We start from the raw sequence: 17869 nt of genomic DNA, 5'->3' as shown, positions 1-17869 counted from the left end.
AATAATTCTCCCCTCTCTTCCTATCATCCACCACTCCTCTATTCTCCTCCTAACGTGTCCAGAGCATGTGCTCACCCTGCCCCACCTTCTCTTCTTGCACAGACTGTGGGAGAAAGTCAGAGTGGTGCCCAGCCCAGAGTGTTATGAAATGGGAACAGTAGTAGGCTTAAGAATTCTCCACTGAATATGCCAGAAAATACAAGGGGAGGCAAGTCACAAGGAGGGAGCTCCTCGCCAGAGGAACACCTGCAAATGCCTCCAAGCCTGGTGCTCTAGGTTTCTTTCCCACTGTGATAAACGTTGACCAAAAGCAATTTAGGGAAACAGGTTTACTTCAGCTTACAAGTTAAATCCCATCACTGAGAAAAGTTAGGACAGGATCTCAAGCAGCAAGTTGAACAGAAATCATAAAGGAATGCTGCTTTCTGGCTAGCTGACAGGTTAGTGCTTAGTTAGGTTTCTTTTTAAATTTTTAATTAAAATAGAATTCCATGACTTTACCCCTTCCCTCTTCCTCCCTCTAATTCCTGTCATGTCACATTTTTCAAACCTCTCCCATGTCTCCTATTATTCCCTCTCTGATTGATATTATTTTTCTTTGATTACAATTGTTAAATATGCATATATGTGTAAATATATACATACAACCTGCTGAGTCAGTTTAGTATGGTTCCTGTGTATATGAATTCAGGGCTGACCACTTTGCGTTAGATAACCAATTAGGGGACTCAGAAGGTCAGGTATTTGATGTAAATGTCTTTAATCCATAGTTGATTTTGTTGCATTCAAACCACTGGACTCATAAATGGAGACATTTATTGGGAATAGGACTGTTGCCAGTTGAAGGTGGACAAACACTTGGCATAGTCTCTCCCATTCATTCTACAGAACCATCCAGTTACAGGGTATCACACTCTGGCTGGTTCTACAGAGAAGTGAGGACCAGGCAGATACCAGAGAGCTCTTAAGGTAAGTAACCACATGTTCAGTACCATGATGGGGCAGGACCCTGTGCACATAACATGAGACAGTAGACCCCAATGCATACACCCCATGCAAGGAAGAAGGAGGATTCCATGCTCCTGCAAAAGCCAATCAGTGCTTTGTCAGCCAAACAGTGAGATAGTCAAAGGGCATGACCTCAAGATTACTACCTGAATGCTTGATGTCTACATTATCTCCTTCCATTGCTTTCTATTTAGCAATGTTTTTCGATGCAAGGTCTTTTCTACATAGGTTTGGCTTGCTCTTTACTTACCGTGTAGCCCAAACTGGGTTCAAACTCATGGCAATCCTCCTGATTGCCAGGATTATAGGTGTGAACTACTATGCCTGGATCTCTACTTAGCAAAAAAAAAATTGAAACAACATTTCACTATGTATCCCTGGCTGACCTAGAATTTGCTGTGTATACTAGGCTGGCCTTGAACTCATAGAGATCTACCTCCCTCTGCCACAGTAGTGCTGGGATTAAAGGTGCAAGACACCACATCTGGTTTACTCAACAAATTTATATAACCTCCTTGAGTTATCGGATTTTCAGTAATGTCTGGCCCTCGTGTGAACAACACAGACTTTTCAGTAAAAATTGGAGCCCCAAACTGACCAGGTGACTCAGAAATGTTCACATTAGTGCCGTCCTTCAGGGCCTTTGTTTTTCTCTCTGACTCTCTTTGTAGCTATCTTTTCTCTTCTGTTTAAATTTTCTGTTCTTTATCATCTGCACTTGTTCATGCACAAGTGTGTGTGTGTGTGTGTGTGTGTGTGTGTGTGTGTGCGCGCACACACACATGGTTGTTCATGTGTGCTAGGCGGGGATTAAACCTAAGACCTTGCATATTTGCACTGTACCAATGCCACAGCCAGCCCCTATAGCTTTCATCCATTACCATTTCTGGCTGTTGTTCCTGTGAACACTGCTGCCTTCAGGAAGATCTGGATGAAGTCTTTCTGATGCTGCATCGTTCAGAGTCCTGGAGCAGTGAGAGCTTAGTTATAGGGCACACAGTGCTTTCCTGTTTCAGAGAGGAAGTTGCAGTCACCCAGGAAACCATTGATCAGGATCTTTCTTCACCCAGACAGGTTTTCTGGGGATGGTGGAAAGAATGATGAATAGCCTTCTTGGTTGCTAAGCCATTGGAGAATCTGCCAAGGAACCCACTGTTCCCATAGAAACCATCACTTTAGAAAAGCTTGGCATCAGTTGCCACCCTGCTGCTGAGGAGAGACATTTAGCAAGAGTGGGGGATTGATGATGAGGTGAGGTTCTCCTGCCCCTACTGTGCTGGGATCAGGCCTTTCAGGGGAGGTTCCCTGTGAAGCAGACAGCCCTACTCCATCCCAACAGGAAGTCCCTATCCCCAGCTGGTCCTTTTAGCATTTTCCATCACATGTTGTTTCATCTTAGAAACTGGATTTAATGAATAAGTCACTTCCAGCACTCTTGCAGAGGCGTCTACACTTCTCATAAGCAGAATGAGAAGAACTAGGTAAGGAGCCAAGTCTCCCTGCTCTGCTGCTTGTTTTCGTCCTTTGTTTCTGGAGTGGTTAGCCCAGGCATGGACAGCTCATGATAATGATACTTTCTCTACTCCGTAAAAACAGCTCCTGTCTGCTTCTACAGATGCTCTCTCAGAACGTTGTACGCTGTCTCAGTACTCTTACTCTTTCTTATGGCCTCATTCTGTTCCTATGGAACATAACTTTTTTCCTACTTAACCTACATTTTTGTTGTTATGGCTTAAACCTGTTTTCCATAGTTATGTCCATAGTATGATTAGAAAGCCAACAACAAATGAACAAACCCACAAGTACTTAACCATGCCATTCCCCGCTGAACCCTTATTAGCACCTTCTCCAACATCATTATTGGCCTTCCTCATACTCAGAATTTCTGGTCAGTCACCACACAAATCACTGCTCTCAGTCACCCACAAGTTCATGGAGGTATGAGAAAAAAGTTCTTACAATTTTTATCTTAAGTCTGGAAGTAGGGCGTGATACAGAATATTCTCAAACAAAGTAATTCTTTACAGCGTCTTCATAACTTTAATTTGTTTTCAATTACCCTTACCCCAAATGATTGAAGAAAGCAAGTTTATTGTTTATTTTCTGTAGCTAGAGTTTTCCTGCCTGGCCCAGGGTCAGGACAAATCTCTCTCACCCGCCAGTCCCACAGCCTCAGACCCAACCAAGTAAACACAGAGACTTATATTGTTTACAAACTGTATGGCTGTGGCAGGCTTCTTGCTAACTGTTCTTATATCCTAAATTAACCCATTTCTATTAATCTATAAGTTGCCACATGGCTCGTGGCTTACCGTTATCTTAACATCTTGTCATGGCGGCGGCTGGCAGCATCTCTCTGACTCAGCTTTCCACTTCCCAGAATTCTCTTCTTTGCTTGTCCCACCTGTACTTCCCGCCTGGCTACTGGCCAATCAGCATTTTATTTATACAGAGTGATATCCACAGCAATTTTCATTGTTAAAAAGTTTCATGTTCAGAGAAGTTAATGGGTCCACAGTCACACAGCTGGTGACCAACAGATATGGGAGCGGGAGGGCTTTGACCCCAAATGCTTAGGTTTGAGTCAGTTATTGCAAAGCCATACTCTGAGAATTCATGGCTTTAAAGTTGTTACTGACTGCTACCATGCAGTCTAGTAGTTTCCAGCTACATGCGTTCTGTTCATAAGGGACATGAGGATGGCACTTCCATTCCCTTCATGTGGGCCCCCAGGATGTCTACAGAGGTAGAAAGGATTGCAGTGAAGACTGAGACAAGCCCTTTGTGTAACTCCCCTACCAGACTTCACTGCAGCTCAGCCTCAGTAGCCTGGCATAGAAAGTCCTTGTCCCTCTGTATGGATGTAGTGAGTCCAGCTGCGGCTCAGACCACACCACCTGCATCTGCCCTTCCCCTCTCACAGATGCTGACAGGTACCTATTGAGACACTTTGAAACTTTAGCTAATACACTTACGAATGTCAGTGTCTCTCACCTGGGGAAGTGAGTTTACGTTAAAGTGCTGTTGGTAGACACACACTCCATTCCCCACCCCCTTCTCAAACTAATGCCTGGAAATCAGAGAGCCTGGCAATCAGAACCTGGCTGCAGGCTTGTTCTCTGAAACCATCCCATTCTCAGGAAGATATAAGGAAAGATCTACCATTTGTGTTCCCCAAAATATTGTGTACCTTAATAAACTTATCTGGGGTCAGAGAACAGAAAAGCCACAAGATACTTAGGCTAGAAAATGTTAGCACACGCCTTTAATCCTAGCATTCCAGAGACAGAAATCCCTCTGGATCTCTGTGAGTTCAAGGCCACATTGGAAACAGCCAGGCATGGTGACTCACGCCTTTAATCCCAGAAAGCAGCCTTTAATCCCAGGGAGTGGTGGTAGAAAACAGAAAGGTTTATAAAGTGTGAAGACCAGAAACTAGAGGCATTTGGCTGGTTAAGCATTTGGCTGGTTAAGCTTTCAGGCTTTGGAGCAACACAGTTCAGCTGAGACTCATTCTGGATGAGGACTCAGAGGCTTCCAGTCTGAGGAAACAGGACCGGCTGAGGAATTGGCAAGGTGAGATAGCTGTGGCTTATTCTGTCTCTCTGACCATCCAGCATTTCACCCCAACAACTGGCCCCGGGTTTGATTTTGTTAATATGACTCTCTAAGATTCATGCTACACATATGGGTCCTGATTTCTCACTTCAGAATCCGTGCCATGCTATCTGCCTCTGGCACTATGGCCTGAACTGGTACATGGACCTGGATTTTCTCTCTTCAAACCCTATGACATACATACTGTTGTCTATTGTCTGTTCATGGCATTACTCTCATATAAACTACATATCCCTACCAATCCATCTCAGTAACCCTCTCGAGCCCAGATCCCAGCCTTTCACCCTCAGAGGTCTGAGCGCCCAGTCTCTGCACACTTTGGGGCCCACTTTCTTCTTTCACCATTTGCTGTTACAATCAACCAGTACCCAGAGGCCCCACGTAGATCACCTGCCTGATGTGCATGTTTCCTGTTCTCCTCCCCGCACAGGGACAGCAAGCTCCCCATCTCAACAAGAATATCAAGTAACCTGCACAACAGTAGTTTCTTTACTGGCTGCCCATCTCCTTAAAACCAGAAGTCCTAAGTGCTAAGTGACCCTTTCAGTGTATATCTCAGTATGTTCTGCCTACTCCTTTGGGAAAGGGCCTATTTAGGGACAAAGACTACTAAACTCACAAACACTGTGATTTCTGACACAGGAAGCAGAGATTCCCTAGTGGGTTACTGGAAGTGTAAGAACATCTGCTCTTCAACCCATCCTGTCATTTCTAATTTATTCTGCCTATTGAGGTGACAGTGACAGATAAATGATGTGTGCATGGCACATTGGCAGGATGTACCTTTCTCTTGTAAATATTGGCTCTGCAATTCATTTACTAGGTGATACCAACATTTTGCCTGGGCACTTCTAGGTGATGAATTCCATGGCCATGTGTCTACTCTACCGTCTTATTGACAAGTATTATCCAATGTACACATGACCCTTTGCCACTGAGTCAAACACGGCATAAGTGCTGAGACAATGCTGCTCTGTCCGTTCCTGTAGGCATGAAAGCGACACTTGTCTCTGGAATATGTCTTCATTCTACCTACAGGATTTGTTGATTAGCCTAGAATGCTAGAGTTCAGGGCTAATCAATCAAACTCAGAGTTGGTCTAGGTTGCTAACTAGCTTCCATCTCTGTCACCATAATGACTCTTCTCCATATAGCCAGTCTCGGAGCAGACCTCAGTGGACCTCTTCCAGTGTCAACCAGATGGTTGGTGGATGCCTCTTCTGAGCTGGGAACCTTGCATAGGCATTAGCATGTGATAACAAGGCTTCCCACTTGTTACTGGCCCCCATATGCCTTCTCACATGCTTTTCCCCAAGACCCGCTAGTCCCCTGCCACCTATTTTGGTTCCTCCTTGGTCCCCTGACCAGCTGGACAATCCATTCGTACTGTCCATAAACTCCTATATCTTCTATCGCAAGGGTCCCTTCTCTTCCTACATGGGCTAGATTGACAGTTGCACTGCCTGGAGTTCTACTCACTAAGAGAGGAGACCCCCTTCAACCGAGGTAGTCCTATGAGCTAGACTAAGCTATCAGCCAGCAGCTTCCTAGGATCTGAGGCTGAGCCCTCTGCTCCTAACATGAAAATTAAAAGGCTTAGGGCATGGCGTAATGCCAGCATCTTACATAGATTCACCAAACACGTGTCAAATTTGAATGTGGGTGAATAAATGCTACCTTTTCAGAAAGGTCAGTCATAAGTACTTCCTCTACCTCCTCTCTCTCTCTCTCTCTCTCTCTCTCTCTCTCTCTCTCTCTCTCTCTCTCATACACACTCAAATATACAAGCACACACATACACACACACACACACACACACACACACACACTCCATAAGATCTACCCTCAGAGTGTATAATCTTATTGTGTATATACTTTTATATAAGTCTATCAGTTTTTTTATTATAACATGTGATTTTATGCATTCTATATGCTTATCTAATTCTGGACAGCTAGCTCTTTGGGAGCAGAAAGTATGTATCTCAAACCCCAATACAGCAGCTGATAGTAGATGTTCAATAGATAGAGATGAAAGAATAGGAAAAGAAAGGCATAGAAGAAAAATACATGAGTGTATGTACTTTACTATACTTTAGATAATAGCACACTTTTTTCTTGAAAGTTAGGACTTGGTATCATGAATACACACACACACACACACACACACACACACACACACACACACACACACACACCTTGTGAGCTGACTGTTCTCAAAGCCCCATACTGGTGATCTGACCCAAGGAAACACAAGAAAGGTGCTGTAGGAGACCCCATCCCTGCTACTGTGAAAATATGACCCCACTGTTTCCTTATTCCAGAACACATTGCACCTTGTGCTTCCTTCCCATCAGGGCCATCTGCCTCCATTTCCAGATGCCAGACAGGACAAAGGACAGTCACTCCCTCCCTTCCCCCCAAGTCTGGCTTTATCTAAAATTCTCATCCCTCAAGTGCTGATTTTGGATGCATTGTCACAAATACATGTTTGCAAGGAATGGGGACAACAAAGGTCCCGTCTTAAGTTTCTCAGAGCTCTTTTCTTATGACACATAAGAGAACAAGTTTGATGCAGTATCTCAAGTACAGAAAAGGAGATTGGCATTACAGATTTCTGCATCTGCAACCTCTGCATGCATATGCACCAGTGTTCTCCTTCCACTCATACACACATGGGCACATACACATGCATGCATTTTGTGCACGAAGACAAGAATGTAACCAGAACAGAGGACAGTAGTTGTGCATGTCAACTGAGCCCCAATGGTATGCTTCTAAGGCACAACACAAGCCTGTATGGATCTCCTCGGCTGAGGAACTATGAGGAACTACCATAGTGGGCAATGTGTGTTTTGAGGTTTCAGTGCACTGATTTAAATAAAGACAGCAGCTCATTTTTCTCATCTGACTTGAGGACTGGTGGTACTTCAAGAGTCTGACTTTAATGTCAAAGGTGAGCCAGCAGTCTCTTCCTTGGCTTTCAAAGCATGGCAGCGTTTGCTTTGCCAAGTTAAAGCACCCATGAATGCTCTGCATACAGGCTGCAGTAGAAAGAAGAGTTCCACCTGAGCCCTGGTCTGAACCACCAGGCTCAGGCAGCCTCATTCACTCAGATAAACACATTTCTGCAGAAGATTTTTGGAGAAATTCCCCGTTGGTAAGCAGGGCTGCTGTGTTAGAACCAGACTCACAGTGCCAATGACAGTGCACTGCTGCAGATGGAATGTCTTAGGAAGCTTCACCCTCCAGCTTGGCTCTCACACCAAAAACCCCAGCCAGTTCAGCCCAGGGCATCTGTGGATGGATGCGGATCTGGCCAAGCATGGACTGTTTCTGTCTCTGCTGAGCAGTGGTTTGTCACTCCCAGAGAAGGCTTTGTCGTCTGAACCAAACACTAAACAGGTGGCTCTCTTGACATTCACCAGGGTGACACATTAGCCAGGATTTCCTCTCTGGACCAGTTATTTCCCCCAGGTTTCATTCCCTTCACTTTCCTGTTTTCTATCCTTCTTCCGTTTCTTCTTGGAATCAGCAGAAAATTTCTGTGAGATGTGTTTTGCTCCCAAGTGCTTTTTGGTACCCCAGCAGAAGGGTGTCCAGGGATAGCTCACGCTCCTCTTTTAGTAGAATGGTTTCAACACAGAGAAGTGGTCCCATTCTGCTCTCCAAGAATGGCATCCAGAGGCCAGACCAATGAACAGATTCTCTGTACTCTGGGTCCTCTCTGGTGCGTTAGCCCCCAGGAAGGGAGGCCAGGGCCCGCTGTGAGATCTCAGGCCCCAGCTTCCGCAGCAGCACTGACTAGACATTTTTTTCAGTGGATGACTGAAGCTGAGATGGACAAATGCATTTGGACTCCATCATCCAACAGTGTCATGCTCTGGTGGGAAAGAGAGTGGGAAGACTGTGACAACCTAGAGCTCAATGAAAATGGCCTTTTATGGAGACTAGGAGGACCCCTGCATGTTGCCCTTGCTACCACAGGTCCTGTTGCCCATGTTTGTGAGCCTGCATTCAAGGCTGCTTCTTAGTATATGCCACCCTCCATTCTCTCTAGACTGCTCCAGTGCTTGTAAGTTTGAAAGGAGAGAACCAGCCACAACCAAGGAGGCTTCCCACATCACCAGGCTCTTCGGCCTGCCACTGTGGTCTCCTTTTCCCTTGTTGCTGCCTCCCAGCAAGACTGGCAAAGCTGCTCCACTGAGCTCACTAGCACCTGCTGGCTCAACTCATCTCCTCTGGTCCTTTTCAAAACTCTCTCCCTACACAGTGGCCTCTCAACGAACCTCCTCCTTTCAGGCTGACTTCCATCCTTCAGCCCTGTCTCCCTGCTCTTGTGAGCAGCCAGGACCAGGGAGATGAGACCTCATGTGAGAATGAGTTTCCTGAAGAAGAATCCTGGCTCCAAGACTCTCCTTAGTCTGTCTTTCTTGCCTATGGTTCTAACCTCCCCCCTGTCCGGAAGCTGAACAGCCTGCCATGGAACCATCTGCTGAGACAAGGGCGTTGAATCTCTGCTACGGGACCTGGGGCTGTCAGGACTCCATGAAGACTCTGCGGGTGAAGAAGTGCAGTAGGCAGCTGGGAGGATCCAGATTGGACTCAGAGAAGGTCCCCATAGGTTGGATTAACCCTATAGGGTGCGGCTTTGTTGTCAAACACTGCCCTCATAACCCAGGCCCACCACCCTGAGGCTTGTTACAGCTGGGGATGATTTGACAGTGGAGGACTGGAGGCGGCTTTAGCTTTCTACAGATTGAGGAATTTTTGCTAAGCTTCATGAATGATCTTTAACTAGAAAATAATACTCCTAGCTGTACAACAAAATAAAACTTATGTTTTTAACGATAGCTAATTGCTTTCAAGCAATGAAATGCAAATTTATTTCATAGTTTTATCCTAAGCACTCTTAGCCTACTGAATGATATAGTAATGATCAACTTGATATTTCTATATGTGCTTTAAAGAATTTCTGAGGTGGTCTGTCTTCCATGGCACCTAGGACGATATTTAAAGTGTACAGTTAAAAAAGAGAGGCTCTTATCCCCCCAGAGCATACGTTGAGCTAACTGGACAGCAGCCTTTTGAGACCTGGAGACCAATACACAGTGTAAGAAAGAGGCCAGCTACATAGGTAACCCCTAGATGATGGCCAAGTAGCCACCAAGTCAAAGACAGGTACCTGCCCTTCCCCTGAAGTAGTCTAAAAGTGTCTGAAAGGACTTAGGAGGGATTCATAAAGTCCTAGAGGAGGCTGGAGTGGAGGCCATAGTGTCCCAGACTTCCTCCCTCCCTTCCTTCTTCCCTCCTTCCCTCCCTTCCTCTCTTCCCTCTTTGCTTTGGACAGATCAATTTGCACTTCCTTTGCTTTTCGTACACTCTACTTTTGAAGGATTTGATCTGTTTTTGTCATGCATTAAAGAGAGGTAGTGGCACAAACAAGAAGCCGTATTACTGTGTATCTTTATCACAAGCAGCTGTCTTTGCATTTGAGAGTAAATACAGGGAATTATAGGCTGCAAATATCTCCCTTGGTGATAGCATCATTGATCAGTTTGTATAGTTGTCCTTCTGTTTATTAGACAAAGTGATGCTTTCCTTATGGCTGGTGTTTTACAAGCTATGTGCCCTTCATACTGGCAACCAAGCTTTAGAGAACACTAGCCTTAATGGCTATTTTATTGATAAAGTGTTATGATATTTTCCTAGTTGTTTTTTTTTTTAAGACTATTTGGAAATGTCTAATTTTATTTCATTTATTTTTAAATTAAGTATTTAAGGGAACATCTAAGATCATTTGTGAAACGAGAATAAGACTTCCTTTCTCTCTTCAGTGGTGAGATCTATTTGACAACACTTCAGAAGATTTCTGGAGAGATATTAGGTCTGTACTTACTTCACATGTCTAGATATCTATTTATCCTCTCTTGAAACAAAAGTTTTCAGAAATTGTCTACATAGCTCTATTAGGCTACATGTCATCATAGCAAGTAACCCAGATTATAGAACTAACATTAATACAACACAAATCTGTCATCTTTATGGCTCTGTTTTTCAGAGCTGAAGATAAAGAGGCTTCGGAACCAGATCTTCCTGGAGGTTCTACGGGGCAATCTGTTCCCTGTACCTTCTAGCTCCTGCAGCTGTCCTCACTCCTTAGCTGGAGGCCCCTTCCACTTCTTATAAAGCCAAAATTTCCAGGCTAAATCTCCCTCATTCTGATTCTGATCTTCCTCCACCCCTGTCTTCGACTTCAGTCTCTTCTAATCACATTTGTGCCACTTTGGTTGTTTTAATCCATTTCCTGTTCTTACATTAAACTGTGTAAGTTAGGACTGGGTTAGGGCTCAGTGGTAAACCGCTTGTCGGTACGTCTGCAACCAGGACTTACATTCCTGGGAGCTGTAACAATAGCCAAAAATAAAATGAGAGAAACAAAGAAGGGAGGAATGAAAGAAGGAAGAAGAGAGGGAGGAAAGGGGTGGAAGAATGGGGGAGGCAGAGGAAAGGAGGGAGAGAGGGAAGAAGGGCTAACTCACAGATTGGGAGGTTCAAGTTCATGCTATGGTGAGGCTTCTTGGTGATGGCATCAAAATGGCAAATGTGTAAGGGAGGCACCTAGCATAGCCAGAATCCCTTATAGCCAGTCACCTCTGCAGAACCAGCCAAGTTCTACACTAATCTCCTCTGAAGATGCTACCCTCATGAGCTAATCATGGCCTTCCCAACTCACCTCTGTAGAAGAATTTCTAAACAGTCTTATTAAATAAGAAACACAGAGCCAAAATACAGGGGTAATAGCTGAAGGGATCAGAGAAATAGTGAATAGCCATGACTAGCCTTAGCTTACCACCACGCAGTAGCTTGCCCAGAGAGAGAGCTTCTTCCTGTCTAACCTATGCCTTTATTGCCTTCCTGTTCTGCCTTCTCATTGGCTCTAAGCCCAGCCATATCACTTCCTCATCACTGCCTGTCTATACAGACCTCCAGGTCTCTATGGTTGGTACTGGGATTAAAGGCGTGTGTCACCATGCTTGACTGTGTCCTTGACCACACAGAGACTCTGCCTGCCATGTGATCGGATTAAGGGCATGTGCTACCACCACCTGACTTCTGTGTTATAGCTCACTATGACCTCTGATCTCCAGGCAAACTTATTTATTAACATAAAAATAAAATATAACATTTCAGCACAAATGAAGTATCACCACACACCTCTAAAAATTCTTACCATATATCAATTTTTCAAGTAATAGATTCTGTTGTTACATTTTCATACATGTTTATAATGCGCCTTAGCCACATTGGACCCTTATCTTCTGTACTCTGCAAGGTCTGTTCTTCCTCTTTCCTGATAATCTCCCTTCAACTGTCAATATTTTTTTGTGGGGGGGGATGCTGGGTCTTACTATGTAGCCCTGTGTGGCTTCACAATCACTATGTAAACCAAGTAGGCCTTAAACTCACAGAATGTGCCCAGCTGGTGCTGGAATTAAAGGCCTGTGTTGACACATCCAGCTTCAAATTGTTATCTTTTTTAAACCTAGATTCTACATGTGTGCTGAAACATGCAGTGTTCATGGTTTTGAGTCTGACTTCTTTTGTCTACTGTAATTCTACCCATTTTATGTCAGAGGACATGATCTCCTTCTTCTCTATGGCTGAATAATGCTCATTGTGTACAAATGACTCTTTTTAAAAGCTGTCCATCCTGTGACAGTAAACCTATCTGTTTACTGTCCAGTCATCCCAATACTATGACACTTAGCACCAAGCTTCCAGAATGTAACACTTTGGGAGGCACATTTAGACTACATTCAAACTAGAGCACAAATAATTCAAGACAAGCCCAGTATTAAAACCAACTAATTTAGTAATGACAATCTAGTCACAATCTTAACTTTTTTCTCCTATGTTATATAACATGTTTCTATGTCCTAGGGCAAGACATTGTCATCTTTGGACAAGGATTATCTGATTGTGTATCACAGAAATATTTGTTATATCACATCTTTTCATTGTTTTGGATATTTGACATATATGATTTGTTTGATCCTGTTTCTTCTGTCTCCTGAATTACTTAACTGTAATTTAGAACAAAAGAGATCTATCCCATATCTAAACTTACATCTCACAGATGGAGATTCAGTGAGGCATAGTTCATAAGGCACAACATCTCCGAGATAGGCTTCTTGGGAGCTACATTTCTGAGAATCAACATGCTAATTAGGGAATGATGGCCAAATTCTTGATGTTTTGACTCCTAGCAGTTTAGAACTATTTATAAATATCTACAATTACATTTTTTTCATATTTCAAAGCTTTTCCATAATGGCCATTGCTGTAATCATCTATCTATCTATCTATCTATCTATCTATCTATCTATCTATCTATCTATCTATCATCTATCATCTATCTCTTTTTAGCATTTATCAACAGAGTAAAGAGCAAAAAGTATATAAAATTCTGCAAAGCCTACAGAATGCCTTTCAGGAGCTCTGACCTTGAAATAGATCAGAGATTAGTAAATTATTGCTCACAGGCCACATCCTATTTACCACCTGTGTTTGTAAATAAACTTTTATTAGAACTTAGTCTGACATTTAAAAAATTAATTTGTTGTTAGACAATTTCATACACATATAAAGTACATTCCTTTCATGCTCAGCATTCCAGCACCATTTATTGGAGATGCTGGTTTGTTTTTTCTCTAATGTGTATTTTTGGCATCTTTGTTGAAAATCAAGTACCTGGTGTTGAGAAATCTGTATATCAACCTACAGAAGAATGAAATGAGATTCGTATTTCTCACCTTGCACAAAAATAAGCTGGAGATGGGTCAAAAGCTTCAACATCAAATCTGATCCTCTGAGACTACTAGAGAAAATGGGAGGGCACTCACCTACTCACCTCAACAGCGAGGTTCAGGTAGAGACTCCCTCAACAGGATTTTGGCAATGCAAGAAATAAGAACATACATAAATAAACAAGACATCATGAAACTAAAAAGCTTCTGTGCAGCAAAGGAAACTGCCAGTCAAGTGAAAGCAGCCCAGAGAATGGGGAAAAGTGTTTTCTAACTACACGCCTGTGAGAAGAATAAAGAACCCCAAACTAAACTCCAAGACAACAAACCAACCAACCACAGAAAGAGCTATGGAAAAAAAAAAACAGATTTCTATAAATAAATAAATAAATAAATAAATAAATAAATAAATAAATAAATAAGGATGGATAGTGAACACTTAAAAAATGTTCAACATCCTTAATCATCATGGAAATAAAGATGAAAACTATTGTTAGGTTCTATCTTGCCCTACCAGAATAGCTATTATCAAGAATTCAAATGATAATGAATACCAGCATGATGTAGGGAGAAGAGCACTCTTACACACTGTTGGTGTGAGTGCAAACTAGTGTTAACTCTTTGGAAATATGTCTGGAAGTTTCTTGAAACCTATAAATGAAACTATCCTATGACCCTGTTACACCATTTCTAGGCATGTACCAAAGGACCCTATCCACATTGATACCTTCCCATCCATGTTCACTGATGCTCTATTCACAATAACAAACAGTGCTGTAGAAGCCAGAAAACTTGGAAGGGGACATCGTGGGGGATGCCTTAAAGTAGGGAAGGGGTAGTGTAATAGAGACAAAAGGGAAGTAGAGTGGAGGACTGCTATGGATGAAAATGTTTAAACAGGGAAAGAGATGGAGAAATTGAGATTAGGAGAGGTTTATGGAAACCTAATTTCTTATAACCCAAATTAAAAAGTACAAAAGAGACCTAAGGGAATTTCTTGCATAGCTAGATAATCCAGTGAGTTACTAAACAAAATTTGTAGTCCCAGAAGACAGAATACTCCGGAAACTGGCCAGAGAGGCCCCAGAGTGACCCCAGATAATCCAGACTCTTGACAGTGCTCTTGGTTACTAGAAAACTGAGGTGGTTTTTGCTGAAGACATCACACACAGTTACAAGATAGAGAGAAATCAGGCTGTGACTGAGATGGGAACTTCCTCCCTCTGTCTAGCCTTCACAGTACTTGTAGACACTATACAAGCTCCTGGGGAGGGGAAAGCTTCAGCAGTTTTACCCAGCTATGAACCCGATAAAGTACAAAATCCATCTGCCAGGAGTGTTGTGCTCACCTATACATACTGGCATGACTGTTGTTCAGATAATCAACCTCCTTTACTGGAAATGGTGTTTCCTTCATTGGGGGGAAGGAACCCACAACTAGGGAGGTCATAGGCCCAAGCTTAGTGTTGGGGAGCGTGATTTACTACTGCTGTTTGTCTGCATTTATACAGTGTCAAAATGCTCCTAAATCTCTGTATTTATATCAATAGAAAGACAAGAGCTACTCCCAGTTTTAATCAGTGAAAACTTTCTTTGCAAGGAATGGTGGTGAATAGACTCCTGGACACCAAAGATACTGAGAATAAGTGACAGTTGAAGTCTTATCCCTAAATAAGACATTTACACCACACTTTTTTAGGCTACAGGAACATTAGGAAAGAGGGAGAGGGGAATATGTAAGAGCCAGAAGATAGGGTAAAGAATTATGAAAAGCCATTCTCAATCAGTCGCAGACTGGAAGGGGTGGGGTATGGATCTTTACTCTTACTGCTGAACTGTTGGCTGTTGATGGATTCTGGGAGAGGAGAAGTCATTGTCTTAAGTTGTGTCTTCACTGCTGAGCATGCTCCAGCAAACAGTTCCAAACCTATGGTCATGCAGATGGCATGTTAAACTTGCTGGGTCATAAAACAAGAAGAATGAATATTAAACTGAGAAAGAGTTAAAAGAATAAGGGAGGAGATCGGGATAGTGGGAGAAAGGGAGAGGGTGGGAGGGAGAGTGGTTAGTATTATGTACATGAGTGAAATTATCAAAGAATACATTTAATTAATTAAAATTTTATGTATCTATGTATGTGTAAGCTTATATCTGGGTTCACAATTCTATCCCATTGATCTGTCTATTTTATGTCAATATGATGCCGTTTTTATGACTATGGTTCTGTAGTATAACTTGCAATCAGATGTGTTGCTGTTTCAGCAGTATTCTTTTGTTCAGAGTAGCTTAGGCCATCATTTCCCTGATGTAAATTCCAAGATTTCTTTTTCTGTGTGAAGAATGGTCTTGGAAGTCTGACAGAAATTTTCCTTAATCTATAGATTGCTGTTGGTAGAATGACAAATTTCACAATGATAATTCTTCAGCTGTAAAACCATGGGAAGTCTTTCCATTTTCTCATCTTTTGTTTCTTTCTTCGATGTTTTAAAATGCTCATTGTAGAATTCTTTAATTTTCCTGGTTAAGTTTATTATAAGGTATTTTAATTTTCTGATACTATAGTGAATGTGATTATTTCCCTAATTTCTTTCTCAGTATACTTGACTACTGAGTTTTATAGGTTAATTTTGTATCCTGACATTTTGCTGGAATTATTTATCAACTCTACGAGTTTTCTAGTGAATAAATAAAGTCACTTATGTACATAATTATACCATCTGCAAATATGGATACTCTAACTTCTTTTCCTACTTGTATCCCTTTTATTTCTTTATTTTTTGTTTTCCTCCAGCTAAGGCTTCTAACACTATATTAATGATAGTAGAGAGACTAGACACTTCTTATTCCTGTTTTTTTCGAAAATGCTTCAGCTTTTCATGATGTTGGCTATAGGTTTATCATATACAGTTTTTTATTATGTTAAATTAAGATCCCCCTACATCTTTATTCTTTTAAGGGCTCTACTATGTGGAGATGTCAGATTCTATTGACAACTTTTTCTATAGCTACTGAAATGATCATGTGATTTCTGAGCTTTGATTTTATTTGTGTGAGTAATCACATTTACTTTTTTTAAGTGTGTGTGTGTGTGTGTGTGTGTGTGTGTGTGTGTATACGCCATGTGCTCAAGAGTGGCTATGATGGCCAGAAGAAAACAGAGGATATTTCTTGGCGTTATGTTTGCAGGTAGTGATTAGCCAACCATTGTAGGTACCAGGAACCAAACTGAGGTTTGGTTTACATTTATTTATTTATTTATTTATTTATTTATTTATTTATTTATTTTTATTTATTTTTATTTTTTTTTTTATTTTTTTTTTAAATTTTTATTTTGCAATACAATTCAGTTCTACATATCAGCCACAGATTCCCTTGTTCTCCCCCCTCCCGCCCCCCTCAACTTCCCCCCAGCCCGCCCCCCATTCCAATCTCCTCCAGGGCAAAGCCTTCCCCACAGACTGAGATCAACCTGGTGGACTCAGTCCAGGTAGGTCCAGTCCCCTCCTCCCATGCCGAGCCAAGGGACCCTGCATAGGCCCCAGGTTTCAAACAGCCAACTCATGCAATGAGCACAGGACCCGGTCCCACTGCCTGGATGCCTCCCAAACAGATCAGGCCAATCAACTGTCTCATCCACTCAGAGGGCCTGATCCAGGTGGTGACCCCTCAGCCATTGGTTCATATTTCATGTGTTTCCGTTTGTTTGGCTATATTTTTATTTTGCAATACAATTCAGTTCTACATATCAGCCACGGATTCCCCTGTTCTCCCCGATCTGGCCCCCCTCACCCTCCCCCCAGCCCACCCCCATTCCCACCTCCTCCAGGGCAAAACCTCTCCCACGGACTGAGATCAACCTGGTAGACTCAGTCCAGGCAGGTCCAGTCCCCTCCTCCCAGGCCGAGCCAAGCAACCCTGCATAGGCCCCAGGTTTACATTTATTGATTTTTCTGTGTTGAACTATCCTTGCACAATTGGAATAAAGCCAACTCGATCATGGTGAATGATCTTTTGGACATGATCTTGCATTCAATGTGCAAGCACTTTAATAAGAATATTTGTGTCTATACTTATCAGGGAGATTGTACTACAAATTTTCTTTTAGTTGGGTTTGATAGAGTTTTTATAGTAGTGGCTTTAAGTACGTACTTACAATTTCTAAATTTCAATCTCCACGTGTGTATGTGGGTGTGTCTGTATGTCTGTGTCTGTGTGTGCATGCACTTGGGCACTCATGAATGTGGAGGTTAGAGAGCACACTCAGGTGCTATCCTCAGGAATGTCCTCTGCCTCCTTTGAGATAGAGCCTTCATTTGCCTGTGGGTGGTCAGCAAGCCCCAAGAACCTGCCTGTCACTGTTGCTGCACTGCCTTGATTACAAGTGTGTGTCACTGTGCCCATGGTGTCGGGGATCTAATTCAGGTTCTTATGCTTGC

The sequence above is a fragment of the Peromyscus eremicus genome, chromosome 7 (assembly GCF_949786415.1).
Source record: "Peromyscus eremicus chromosome 7, PerEre_H2_v1, whole genome shotgun sequence".
Taxonomy (NCBI): Eukaryota; Metazoa; Chordata; class Mammalia; order Rodentia; family Cricetidae; genus Peromyscus; species Peromyscus eremicus.
Note: the sequence above shows the minus strand (reverse complement) of the source record.